General features: G+C 42.5%; 1 pseudogene; it reads right to left on the minus strand.

The window, feature by feature from the left end:
- Positions 1 to 2,160: 2,160 nt before the first annotated feature.
- Positions 2,161 to 14,481, minus strand: LOC135510704 (splicing factor 1-like; annotated as a pseudogene).
- Positions 14,482 to 15,087: the final 606 nt, after the last annotated feature.

Consider the following 15,087-nt stretch of genomic DNA (forward strand, 5'->3'; position numbering starts at 1 on the left):
AACAGAAATGGAACGGTTTGGCCAAAATGACCATTATTATGTTAGGAGGAAAAAGGGGGAGGCTTGCAAGCTCAAGAACACCATCCCAACCGTGAAGCACTGGGGTGACAGCATCATGTTGTGGGGATGCTTTGCTGCAGTACACAAAATAGATGGCTCCATGAGGAAGGAAAATTATGGGGATATATTGAAGCAACATCTCAAGACATCAGTCAGGATGTTAAAATTTGGTCGCAAATGGGTCTTCCAAATGGACAATGACTCCAAGCATACTTCCAAAGTTGTGGCAAAATGTCTTAAGGACAACAACGTCAAGGTATTTGAGTGGCCATCACAAAGCCCTAACCTCGATCCTATAGAAAATGTGGGGGCAGAATTGTAAAAGCGTGTTTGCAAGGAGGCCTACAAAGCTGACTTAGTTACACCAGCTCTGTGAGGAGGAATGGGCCAAAATTCACAATTTATTGTGGGAAGCTTGTGGAAGGCTACCAGAAACATTTGGCCCAAGTTAAACAATTTAAATGCAATGCTACCAAGCACTAATTGAGTCTGAACTTCTGACCCACTGGGAATGTGATGAAATAAATAAAAGCTGAAATAAATCACTCTATTATTCTGACATCTCACATTGTTAAAATAAAGTGGTGATCCTAACAGACCTAAAACAGGAAATTTTATTAGGATTAAATGTCAGAAATTGTGGAAAAACTGAGTTTAAATGTATTTGGCTAAAGTGTATGTAAACTTCTGATTTCAACTGTACATGTTTTTTTGTGTGGTGTTTTCATAAACCCAACCTCACCTGCACACCTTTGTTTTTACCTGCAAGATTGATTTACACAAAGCAAAAAGAAACTAAAGTAAAACCAATAAAAGTACTTGTATTCTTGGATGTAGGACTGCAGACATAGTACACAGAAAAACAGCCTCATGACTAGGACGTTACATAAATTGAGGGAGGCTGAGCAAGCATTGTCTACACGGATTAAAAAGATGGGCTGTGGAAGCTGTATTCAAGTGTCAGCGATGACACTTTTGCAAGGCAAAAAGAAAACAACAGCAAAATTAAAGATATTCAGTTTTAATAACAATCAAGCAACATTGCAAGGACTATTCATTCAGGCTAGACCGAAAACAGGGCTGACAAACCAATTCCAAAAATAGAGTAAAAATACAAATTGTATATCATCATGTATTCTTTTTTCTCATTAAGCAACAACAAGAGAACAGAAGGCGTGGTGATGTTGCAGAGGCAATATAAGCACTGCACACAGCTACAGATCATAGCAAGGAGGGGAGAGGTTGTTAACAGAACAATCACGCATACGATCAGAATCAGAAGTAGTTCAGAGTATCTTTTTAAGCCAACTCACTCTAGGATCCAAAGTCCTATTCCCTGCTGCATCCTCATGGACCTAAATTAATTTGCATCTGGGGAAAAAGTTAATTAGAAACAGCTTACAGGTTTTTAAAAAAACAACATTTTTTTTATAGGGGATTAGAAATTATGCAAACAAATTGATAGAACCCAAAACCTCTGAAATCAGACAGCATTACAAAAGACCCGTTTCTCTGACAAAAGAATTAGGAAGGAGATTCTCACATCCAAAAGATCTGCGCAATTACACTTCACATCAGGTGTAATTACAAAAATGTTCAGCGCCGTGAAACCACAGCAAATGAATGGAACATGACGATGAATGAAGCTTGAGTCCATTGGACTACCATGCCTACTAAACTGGCTGGATCATCAGAACAGTAAAATATCACTGTAAATGAAAACAAATAGTTACTAAGCTTCAGCTTAGTCCAGTCGGCAAACCAAAGCTTTTGTTTGAGGTGATTTATTTGGTGTGAGAGAGGTGAAACAGTTATAAGCCAACCATGGAGGGGAGTAAGCCCTGCAAAATAGATACAAGGCATACCATATACTCTATGCACAGCAACAGTGTTGGATGGACACAGAGAGCCAACACAGTCAACAAAAACACAAACTTTTAAAAACAGAAAAATTCTGTAAGGAAAATGTACAAATTCAACCACACCACCTCCCTTGTTTGAGGAGTTTCTCTGCACGTTAACCAGGACTGTGATTAAGAGAGTATAGCACAGGTCATGTCATTTTACTGAACAACTATATGCCCTGGGCAGAGCTGCGTATCAGTCCATTGGGTAGCTGGTTGTGTGGTGTGCTGCGAGTCCATGGTGTTGGGTAAAATCTGGGAGGGCTGTGTGGTTGAGACTGAGGAACCTGGGGGGGTACAGAGGGTGTTTAATTCTGAGGGGGTGGAGGTGGTGGTGCGGGGGGCATACCGAAGGGGGCATACCCGTCACCCCCATCCCCATCATGGTGACAAAGTTGGAGGGGTCCATGGGCGGAGGGGGAGGAGGGGCGTACATCATGCCGGCTGAGCCGGGGGGTGGGGGAGGAGGGGGAGGTGGGGCGCCGGGGGGGAGAGGGGGCTGCACCCCTGGCGGAGGGGGGACCATGGAGGGGTTGCCCATGGGGGGAGGGGGCTGGGCGGCCGAGGCAGCGGACTGTTGGGGCTGCTGCCAGGGGGGCAGGTTGCCAGAGGCAGGACTGGATGTCGTGGTGGTATCTGGGGAGGAAAGAACGGTAGTTAGTAGGACATACAACAAAAAACATGCTGCACTTACTCAACATTAGATATCCCTCTAAGATCTTACAGGAATGATGAAACACAAAACATTTTCTATGTAAAGCCGCCATGTGTCAAATCTACAAAAGCTACCATGAAAAGTGTGAGAAACTGGCTGTACTTTTCTGGTTAAATGGTCAAAGCTTCAGAAACAAAGAGCCTGCGGCTAGTGTTCTTACTCTGTTGCCATGGCAGTGGTGCACTAGTGGCCATGCTGCTGGCGGGAGGGGGTGGGGGGGCCTGCTGTTGCCATGGTGGCAGGGGACCTGAGGGTGGCGGGGAGGCTGGTTGTTGGGGGGCGGAGGTGGTGGTGGCATCATACCCATGGGTGGTGGCAGCAGACCTGAAGACAAACGGAGGAAATATGAATGGACACAACCGATTGGATTACAAAGACAAAGCACAGAAGGCCTGTGTTTATTACATTTGTGTGTACATGACACCACCAACGCAATTTACAAACTGGGATAACAAAACGGAAACGGGCTTCAACAACACAGACGGCACATTTCGACAGCAGGCTGTCTCCCTCCTACCCATATGGTGGCCGTGTCCCTGGCCCATGGGGGGCGGTGGGGGCTGCATCCACGGGGGTGGCATTCCATTGTTGGGGGGCATGTTGTGCCCTCCCATGTTGGACATGGGGGGTGGGAAGTTGTGGTGGCCTCCGTGACCTCCGTGGTTGCCATGACCCCCGTGTTGGTTGCCATGACCGCCGTGGCCTCCGTGCATGCTGTTGAAGTTCCTGTTCTCAGACTGGCCAGAGTTCATCCAGGGAGGACGGCTCTGCAGTACAAACACAGAATGAGACGAGAGTCACTTGTATTGTTCATCGTCTCGTCTGCTGATAAAACTCAAATCCATGAATCTTCTAACTTGGAATGTAAAGGCCCATTTTTATGGATAGACTAAGAAAATGGAAGCTCAGGTTGTGCTCGTCACTTCATTTAACTCACCGGTGGTGGCTGGTTGTTGTTGTTGCCTCTGTTGTGGCCACTGTTCTGGTTGTTGCAGTGTCCCCCGCCAGAGGAAGGTACAGGGGCCTCACCTAGCTCAGCCATGAGGGACAGATACTCCTTGTCCATACGGGCCTTGTCCTGGGCAGACTGGGGAGGCTCACCGGCCCTGGGCGCCGCAAAGGAGCTAGAAGGAGGAGATAGGTCCTTATAATACATGGTCGATTTTTGGAAAAGATCCTGAATGGCCTTATTTTCTGTCAGAGCTACAATCACTCCAAGTAGCCACTGTTCTGGGTACTCTGTGTAGACATGTCACTCTACGCCCCTCATGACACAGACTCCACACTTACAGTCCGACTGCAACGCCTCAAGGGGTTCCTGGCATCATCTCTAGTACCAGATTGGGCTAGCAAAAAATGACCTTTCATTCAATGTGTTTAAGTAAAGAGACTGCTTTCTGACCAGAAATCCTTTACACAACAGTATGTAGCTGGTTAGTTACCTGGTGAACTTGCAGTCAGAGGAGATATGGCCTGCGCCACCGCACTTGGTACAGAGGGTGGTGTTGGTGACACTGCGGGGTTCAGTGCTCTGCCACGGACGAAGGATCCTGGGTGGGGAACAAAGAGAAGCATTTCATATTTAACCAAGAGAAGTGAAGAGGATAACAGATTTATCCAGGCCAGACAGGGTATATGCGATTATGCAAGCGTCACAGAATGGCTGCTGTCAAAATGTGGCAAGCTCACCGGTTGTCGTCCTCTCTCAGGGTGCCGTTGAGTCTGGCCAGCTCCCTTAGCTGCATCTTCCTCAGGTCGTTCTGGTCCTCGGGGGTCTCGATGCCCTGCTTCAGGATGGTACGGATCTACGGAGGAGACCAGATTGGACCACTCTCAGTATGTGTGGACAAATCAAAAATACAACTGCATAGTGGCAGTATAATCCAACTCAATGGACACTGAAAGGTAAGCTCGTAGTAGATAATGAGTTGTGAGTATGATGGGTGTGAGCTGACCTGTTCCACCGCCTTCTTGACGTTCTCCATGGTGTTGGCGGTGACCAGGGCGTGCAGCGGCTCGTCCTCCCCTGGCAGCATCTGACCGTCCTTACGGCCCACCTTGCCCTCCTTCACAGAGCCCTTGCCGCGGATCATGATCTTGGCACAGCACTCCTTCTCTATGTTCTTCAGGGTGTTGCCACTGCAAGGACACAAGTAACACACGCCGTGTGTTTGTGTTGCAGTAAGGACTCATAGGCGCCACCTACTGGGCTTCTAGGCAAATCCCCAAATAGACCCACAACACAAAAGGAACATTAGGTAGATCCATGGTAAAGGCCTATAACTCACCGTGGCCCAATGAGCAACCCAACAAAGTTAATCTCGGGGTACTCGTCCTGTGGGATCATCACCTTGTCGTTGACCCTAGTAGCTGGGGGCCTGTGGGGGACAATTATGTTCAGTATAGTGAAGGCTATAACCCAGTCTCTACACATTCATGCCAAGGTGAAGAAAATAAAGCATGGCTGTTCTCAGAAGCCAAGTGAAAAGTACCAGAGACCTACAGCAATAGCTCAGAAATTCAGAACAACCATAAAGGAAAATGAGATATCACAACACCACCATAGGGAACAAACAAGAAATAAACCATTCTGGAAGGAGCAGGAAACAAACTAGAGGGTAAACAGCTGTTGCTTTAATAACGGCTAACGGGGATCCAAATAAACAAGACTATGTTAGGAGATAGAGAAAACATACTTGTAGTCAGCGGGGGGCTTGAACTCAGGGTTGAGTGCCACCATATCGGTGATGAGGGAGTGACGCTCCTCCTCGATCTTCTTGCGTGTGCGGTACTCCCTGGTATTCAGCCTCTTCCCCTCGCTGTTGTAGATGGGCTCTGGAGACGGGGACCTTGGGGAGGGGAGAGAGTAGACAGACAAACATTAATATCTCTAAGACCACTGAAAATCATACACAAGTTTCCCTATGTCTAACTAAGCCTTAAATAATGTTACCATGAAATAAAACATTTTAAGGACCACTTCATAATAGCATGGTCATGTCTCCAAGCCACTTATCAGTGAAGGGAAGGCAATGCAAGAAAAACAATGGTTACAGCAAGCATTTCGGTCACTGGTGGAGAAGTGTTCTCTCATAGGGCTTGTTTTGAGATATTGATATTGGTGTTAATTTCCTTTTGAGAATGCAAGAAGTTTGGTTGCTAATAGGCTGTAGCATTGGACTGGCCAATTCGGTTCTGGTATTTTATACACGTCTGAAAAATGGGGACATATCACCTTGTGATATGTAATAAAGACTACTCTGAATGGGCAACCACAACTTCATCAACTAAATCTATCTACACTGAACAAAAATATGAAGGCAACATGTTGGTTTCATGAGCGAAAATAAAAGATCACAGAAATATTCCATATGCACAAAAAGCTTATTTCTCTCAAGTTTTGTACACAAATTTGTTTACATCCCTGTTGGTGAGCATTTCTCCTTTACCAAGATAATCAATCGACATAAAAAAAGGTAATTAAAAAATATAATCCAACCACCTGACAAGTGTGGCATATCAAGAAGCTGATCATTACACAGGTGCACCTTGTGCTGAGGACAACACAAGGCCACTAATTGGCATCTGACTGCAGAAGTGCCCACCCGAGCTGTTGCCAGAGATTTGAATGTTAATTTCTCTACCATAAGCCACCTCAAACTTCATTTTAGACTATTTGGCACTATGTCCAACCGGCCTCACAACCGCAGACGGAGTGCTTGGCGTCGTGTGGGCGAGCTGTTTGCTGATGTCAACATTGTGAACAGAGTGCCCCATGGTGGCTGCGGTGTTATGATATGGGCAGGCATAAGTTACAGACAATGAACAATTGCATTTTATCAATGGCAATTTGAAAGCACAGAGATACCGTGACCAGATCCTAAGGCCCATTATTCTGCCATTCATCCGCCGCCATCACCTAATGTTTCAGCATGATAATGCACAGCCCCATGTCGCAAAGATCTGTACACAATTCCTAAAAGCTGAAAATGTGTTCTATGGCCTGCTTACTCACCAGACATGTCACCCATTAAGCATGTTTGGGATGCTCTGGAATGTCATGTACAACAGCGTGTTCCAGTTCTCACCAACATCCAGCAACTTCAAACAGTCATTGATGAGGAGTGGGACAACATTTCACAGGCCACAATCAACAGCCTGATCAACTCTGCAAAGGAGATGTGTCACGCTGCATGAGGCAAACGGTGGTTACACCAGATACTGACTGGTTTTCTGATCCATGCCCTTACCTTTTTTTAAAGGTATCTGTGACCAATTCCCGGTCATGTGAAATCCATATATTAAGAGCATTTTTTTCAATTGAATGATATCCTTATATGAACTATAACTCAGGAAACTCCTTGAAATTGTTGCATGTTGTGTTTATATTTTTGTTCAGTATAGAAAAAAGGAGGGGGGGGGGCGACAGAATTAATCCTGCGTACAGGTTGCAAAGGGCAAAAAAAGGATGCATTCCTCAAGGAACTGCTGGTTTTGGGAGTCGGAAGGTGCCATATTGGATGCTGAGGTGGTGGGTGTTTAAGCCAGGTCCATACCTCCTCTTGGATGGAACACCTGAAAACCTGTTACTCTGCGTTAGAGGCTCTGCGTTTGAAAAAGGTTAAGGTGACGAGGGGTAATTTGTGGTTAGAGAAAATGAATTATGGTTAGAAGTGAACCCTTTTCATAGTGCGCTCACCCACAAGAGAGCTAACATTTGGCCGAACAAATCAGGAGAGAAAAAGTAGAAAAATCTAAATAGAGGAAAGGGTTCTCTTTTTAAATCTTGACATTTCCACCGGTGACAACCTGAAACACTCCTGTTATTTGTTAGAGTGACATTATTAGCGTCCTGCGATGAGCTTTTTGTTGTCGCTGTGGAAATATCTGATTAAGATTACAATGAAACTATGTCAAATACAGACGACAGGGACAGTGGCCAACAAAGAGAGATCAATCTCACACTCATAAAAATATTATGACATTTCCTGCTGGAATAATAGATGCAGACTTCTACAGTGTCAGAGGCGATCTGTCTCATTCCGGAATAGCCAGGATCAGAGGGGTTTCTCCTCCAGAGCCTCAAAGTTCCAACTGGAATACTGTTGAATCCACTGGGCGGAACATTGGGAAGCTTCATTGTGGAAAACCCATTAATGACCATGGAAAAACACCTAACGGTTAAAAGTTAATTTGTCAGGTTTCAGGTGGAATCTAACAATGGTGGGACCATTTCAATTTACGAGACAAGCCAAGAAAAAAGGGTAACACATTAGGATTAAAGTCAGGTCAAGCACTGGCAGAAACAGGTTATTCTAAAGAAACCCATTACTGAAAACCAAACCTGTCCTAGTTGGTTGTTCATATAGCAATCTGTATATCATTGAGTAACTATTTAAGATGTTAGATCTGGGTCTACTTACTCACTTTAACTTACAGCTCTATGATTATCAAAAGGAGAAAATTGCAATCACAAATTCTAAATTATAAGCAATCATAATAAGCTGTTAAACCAAAAATAGTTTAACTTTGTCACAAGTACTGACCCAAAACTACTTTCAAGTTGAAGAAACAGTGTTAATCTAAGATGCATTATATATATAAAAAAAAAACTCAAACACCTTGCCAACATCTGAGTTGACAGGAAATGGCTAAACCATGACGCACAAGTCGACGTATTAGCTCAATTATAGTCAACAAAAATAAGACCATGATAGATAAATACAAGAGGTCACAGCTAAGGCAGTAAGAAATATATAGCAAGTGTGATATACACTCCCCTACGTATTTATTTGGACAGTGAAGTGATATTTGGCCCTTTAGTCTAGCATTTTGGATTAGAGATCTAATGTTTCATATGTTTAACCATTTAGTAATAAAGGCCCTTTATGCATCTCGTCCCCACACTTGAATAAATATATTAGTATTTGGCTAAATTCCCCTCATTGCGTATTAAAGTCGTCAAAAGTGTAGTATTTGGTCCCATATTCCACGCACGCAATGACTACATCAAGCTTGTGGCATGTCAAACTTGTTGGATGCATTCGCAGATTGTGTTTCAGATTACATTGTTTTGTCCAATAAGAGCTAAATGATAAATAATGTACTGTATCATTTTGTAGTCACATATTGTAAATAAGAATATAATAATTTTTAGAAAACATCTACATTAAGGTGGATGTTAACATGATTCTGGATATTCATGAATTGTGAATAATGAGTGAGAAAGTTATAGTGGAACAAATATCATGGCACGGTTGCAATAAACACCTTAGGTAAAATTTTCCCCTCATCTTTCCCTTAAAGTTTCCTTAACTTTAAGACAGTTTGACATTACATTTTAGGGTGAATTTCTCCGTTAAATTAAGTTCAAAATTTAAGGGTGTCCATGAGGTCACTTAACTGTCTCATTGTGTATTGATATCAATGGAAACAGCATTTATAGGAGGTGAATGTTGATTTCATCTGCTCTGGTTACAAAAGGAAAACGTCACCCAGCTAGCTACTTAACTAAACAATAGAAGGTGCACGATCCATGGCTACAAAAGGAAAACGTCACCCAGCAAGCTACTTAGCTAAACAATGGAAGGTGCACGATCCATGGCTACAAAGCTAGATGGCTAGTTAGCTACAGCTACTCTGTAAGCTAGCTTGACGCACGAGAAAGTAATATAGACAAGTTGAGAAAAAAGAAAAGTAACTACATGGTTTATTATCTTCTAAAGCAATTTAGGTATCCTGTCTTGGCTGTATAAACTTAATTTTGCCATCTCACAAAATGAAAGTGATCTCTTTGAGGAGATGTTTAGTCAGTGAATCAGGCCATCTCCATGGTAACCAGATACTCCTTCCGCTATACGTGCCTTCAAACTACCCTAAAACCCCTTAACCTCTTGATGCTATGGGGGCGCTATTTCATTTTTGGATAAAAAGACGAATATTTGAGCAGCTCTATGCAACACCCTTAAACAATTCACTTAGGTAAGGGAAAATTAGTCCATAAGGTAAACACTTAAGATGTTTTATGAAACCTGGCCCATACCCACCTGAAAACTGTTTTTACACTTTCAAATGGGGGAGGGAGAGTACATGCATAAAGTGCATTCATTTCTACACGGTAAAACAGATATTTATGAAATTCCCCATAAATGAAAGGTGAAATTATGTACTTTTGCCTCATAAAACATTTGATACCAGATCCAAAATGCTGGAGTATGAAGTCAAATGAAACATTTTAGTTTCACTGTCCAAATAAAGACAGGGGAGTTCAGAATATTAGGGCAATTGACAGAGTCTTTTGACAGCACAAAGTAATGCATAGTAATAATTCCATCTGTCAGGAGACAATGACACCATTTAAGTATAAGAAAATAATTATGGAATATAGGAATATTATAAGGATACAAACTCTTACTCTTACGAGGCTCATTTAGATGGGTATAAATGTAAACTGGAAATGCTTGAACACCCAAGTAAACCAGAGGTGACCATGGTAACTTCACAGCACACCTTAAAAAAGAGCCATGAGGTTTATATAATTACCACTTTTTACTCCTTCCTATTTAGATGACTACCAATTCAGAAATTAAGATCTACATCTAACAAATTGGCCCGGGGAGTAAAAAAAAAGTAATCACACACACATATATGCAATTGTCTTTTCTGATAACTACTTTGTTGAGGGAAAATGTACTTGATACGATTGTGATGTGTTGTCTCAGCTAGCCATCTTAAGATTAAGGCAATAATGTAAGTCGCTCTGATAAGAGCGCCTGCTAAATGACTAAAACGTACATTTGAACACCTTTGTTTTCTCAATTACATTCAATTCAGCATTGAAAAAAGGTGCACGTTTGAGTTTGTTCCACCTGAGCGAGACTGACCACAGGTCAGAGACCACTATCATGGCACACCAAATGTGTTTGATGGATTGCCAGGAAAGACCCGGAAAAGGAATGGGTCCTTTTTGTCTTCTTCTAATGCTTCTTAAGGGGAAGTGATCTCATTAAGTAATTTGGGTAATCCAAAAGGTACCTAACTGATTACAGTTTTGGACAGGTAACTAGAAACTAATGGATTACATTTACAAAATAACTACCCAACTGCACAGATTGGGATGTAACACTAAAAAGTAATTCTGAGCAAAACTTTAGTCTTCAGTCTTCCTGGAAGTTGTGACTATAAGCACCTAGAAGTATGACATCCCTAAATACTACTGGAAGGAGAACATATCATGTTATATTATGACACTACCATTGCTGGATAATAACTCATCCTTACTGTGGCAACTAAACCTACTAAACTTCGGGACCTAAAGCATCTTCTGAGAAATAAGTATAATTTTACCAAAGACCAACATTTGGCGTCAAAAAGAACGACAAGAAGGTAGAGAAAATGTTACTGTTCGTGGGTTTAAAACTTTTCCCGACCTGTCCTCAGGGTTAACAGGGATTCCCAGGTCTCCTGTACGCAGTTTACGAGTCAGGTCTTCGATCTGCAGTTGGACTGGAAGAATTCAGGTTAGGAAAGAAAAACAAGAAGGATGGAGAGAAATGTGGTTACAACAATAACATTCAACTGGAGACAGTGCAATCTAAATTCAAGCACTGTCTCATTTGTTTGAGAGGCAAAAACATGACTACAGTGAATGATGAATCATTTACATGAAAATACAAGGGGAATAACATTACTTCTGAAATTCAGCAAATATTCTACGCAAGTAAAAACCCTTCTTCATCTCTGGGAAACGGAGGTACCAAAATGACCATGCAAAACTCTAGAACCAATTCATTGAACTGAAAGTGAACTGTCGTCAATAGCTAACGACAAGCTCCAGGATGTTTTACAAATGCACAGGTGAAAAATTTGGCATCCCAGTGATGAAGGGTTTAAACAGAAACATTTTAGCGTGGATCATTAGACCAGAGTTCCATTCGATGCCCGCCAGCATAAATTAACCACATTCCAAACCCCACCCCAAAAGATTCAAGAATAATTTAAATTTGAGACCGTCATACGACGGTAGTTGAATGTGGCTTTGGCATAAAAGGGGAGCCTGATACACAAATAGGACTAACACAATATACATGAATAAAGTTGAAGTGTCACTGCCTGCACTCCTGTAGAGCTACAGCTGAGGAGCTATTTGTAATGCAAAATGAGAAGGAACAAAAATAAATCACTCATGACATGCACATTCCTGTCTATATGGGACTATGAACAAATACACCCCCCCCCCAAAAAAAAACTCCCACCCATTCCTGACAAGATTCAACAATGACTCAATTATGAAGTGTCTGCTTTAATTGAGAAATGATGCCAGAGATGAAGACAGCCCCTGTGAATTGATATTTCACTGCTATTTCATCTTACGAGCCCCCCCCCGCAGTTCTTGTTTTGAATGAGCAATGTAAACATAGAAGTGAGAACATAAGGCAGGCACAAATTAGGCTTGGGCGGTAATGCCATATTCTGAGGTATTTTGAAATACAGACAGCATGACTTTGAACACAATAAAAAAATAAAAATAAAGAAATGGCTTATAACTAAGTTAACGATCCCAGATGTGCCAAATAAATTCTCAAGCTCAGGGCTCCAGCTATGTATTTGGCTTGCTAACTTGCCAGCTAAGTGGCTCGCTTGCAAGATCAAGCTTCTTGGGTACAGCAGACAATCAATCACATCCTGGATCAAGAAAAAATAAGTATCTGGATACCGCCCAACCCTGGCTGAAATGAATGTTTACATACCAAGGAAGACCAACCATAAACAATGACATACATTGATAACCCCTTCTGTTATTGAGGGGTAGATTCACCTGCTTCAAACACCTTACAAGTGTCTAAAGCCAGTTTGGTATTGTTACACTACTGCTGAAAGGCAGTTATTGTCAAGCCAACCGTTTCTTAAACTAATTTGGTCTGAAAACATCCAGATGAGTGCCTATTTTAAAGGATGCACTGGAAATGAGTATGAAGCTTTCGCCATTGCTCACACATTAAACTCACATGTATGATATCAATGAATCATTTTGCATGTTACAAGGACAACGTGGGTAGACCCTTTCATGCCAGGGCAGTTGGTGAAGTACAAGGGGACAGTGACCTGCAGCCCAAAACAATTACACGGCAAGCAGCAACACCCTTCTGATTTGCTAATGGATGTCCAGTGGCATGCAAACCTTAATGCCACAAAAAAGCGTGCTATAGGAGAACCACATTATTGTACCTCCTTGTCTTAGGACAATGGCCTTCCTTCACACTCCACATCAACAAGTTAGTATACTCAGTGGATAAGAATACTGAATTTCATCTGAGCAATAGGATTTTGAATTATAGTTTCGGTTGCATAATGTAAACTTTTTTTTCCTCTCCATTTTTTCCTTTAAATTTATTGGCAAATACTGTATTTGAATCATCTTGAAGAATGCATTTCAACCTTGTGGTTATGCACCAGTCTGGATTTTTGTCAGTCTCCCAGCTCTACCAGTGAGTGACCCAACATGTCCTGTTATCTGATTCAATCAACTCTTACTGATGAAATTTAGCAAACATGTCAGGACCTGTGCATAACATTTCAATGTTCAAAACGTGAGGAAATCACAACTGGGTCCCACTGAGTCAGGAAAAGAACACGCTACATTAACGCCCCTTGACTTGACTGATTTCCTGTATATCTAAAACACTAGTACAGTGCAGTTTACAGTTCAGTTATACAGTAGTGGAAAAGATGGTTACCTATATAGGCCCTCTCCTGATCCCGAGTCAGTCCAGGCGGGATGACGGTGGGCATGCCAGGAATGACTGTCTTCTGGTCGGGTGTCTCGCTACTCCACCGGCTTCTTTTCCTGGCTTTTTTCTGACCGAAGTCTGACAGATGAGATATTCTCAATTTGAGTATTTATACATGTTCACCGAATTTACAAATGGATTAACAGACAACTAGCTAAATGTTAAATTAGTGACGTTAACGTCAGCTAACGTTACACAGCTAAAAGACAACGCCAGGGTGAAAAATGCCCTAAAAATAAGGGCCCGTTTTTCGTGATTACTTCAAAACTACGACAGGCAACTGGAACACATGGTAATATTATGAAACGGGGCTCTACCGTGGCTGCAATGAACTAGTTATTACACAAAAACATTGTACTTGTAACTACCGCGCGTTGTTTGCTAACTAGCGTTAACTATTACTAATTAATGTCTAGCTATCTTTATCTTGTTCACATCACTTGCCAGGGTGATAATGCTGCATGTCTCAAGTTGCAATGCTTCGCATAAACGTGAATGATCAGTTAAAGTTAGTTATCAGCGGCTAAAACATATCTATCTAGCTAGCTCATCCCAGCAACACCAGCCTTGCAATGCAGACCTTTCTCTAGATAACGTTAGCTAGTCTGGCTTACCTGACTGAGACGGAATTCCTGCTCCTTGGGGTGGTTGTGGCGGGGTGGGAAAAGCGGCCACCGCAGTAAATACTGGGTGAGCTTGCGGGAAAGAGACGTTTGGAATTGGGGGCTGAAAATTCGGGAGCGAAGGAAAGGAAACAGGCGGCCCCGGTGTAGGCATTAACCCCGCACCGGGCCCGGCTTCAAAGCCTCGTTTAGCGCCAATACTCGGGTGCAGCTTCCCCAGGGGGGTTGCATTTGCTCCCGTAGCCATTTCCAAATGTGCTCTGTTTCAAATTAAGGTTGTATTAAATTAGGCTTGTAAATATATTAAGAAATATTAAATTCAACGACTTGCACAACCTTCTCCACTCGCGCTGGGGGGGGGGGGAACAAGATGGCGCACAGCGGAATATCACAAAGAAGGACGAACTGTACAGCGTAGCACAGCTATTGGTGTAGAGCAGTGCCAGCCGAAACGTCCCGCTTTTCATTGGATAAAACATAGTGTCTCAAAAAACGATTGGACTCTATTCTTGACAATCATTTAGCTACACTATTTGATTGGGCTTTGAAATGTGTTGACCATTACCCGCGCGCGCAACCGCCCAGTTGTGACTGTGGTGCCCGTTGTTATCATTGGATAAAACATAGCGTCAATCTGCCATCGCTCAATTTCCTCGAAAAACGATTGGACTCTAATCTTGACAATCATTGAGCCACACTCTTTGATTGGGCTTTGACATTTGGTGTCCGCCTACCATTACCCGCGCGCCTTCGACCGTACAGTTGTGCCACTGGTGCTCGTTTTAGTTATACCTCGGTGGTCGTGCCAGGGAAGCACTTCACTTGTCACTTTGGATTAATACATTTAAATTAAAAAAATTAACATGCACTGACAAACCTTAACACCTGATTGCATTGAAATGAGGAATATCACCACTCCATACTACAAATAGTAGATCAAAACATTGAAAAAACAAGTTATGGTGGTGGGTAATGCTCTTCTTGATATTCGATTA

The sequence above is a fragment of the Oncorhynchus masou genome, chromosome 23 (assembly GCF_036934945.1).
Source record: "Oncorhynchus masou masou isolate Uvic2021 chromosome 23, UVic_Omas_1.1, whole genome shotgun sequence".
NCBI lineage: Eukaryota > Metazoa > Chordata > Actinopteri > Salmoniformes > Salmonidae > Oncorhynchus > Oncorhynchus masou.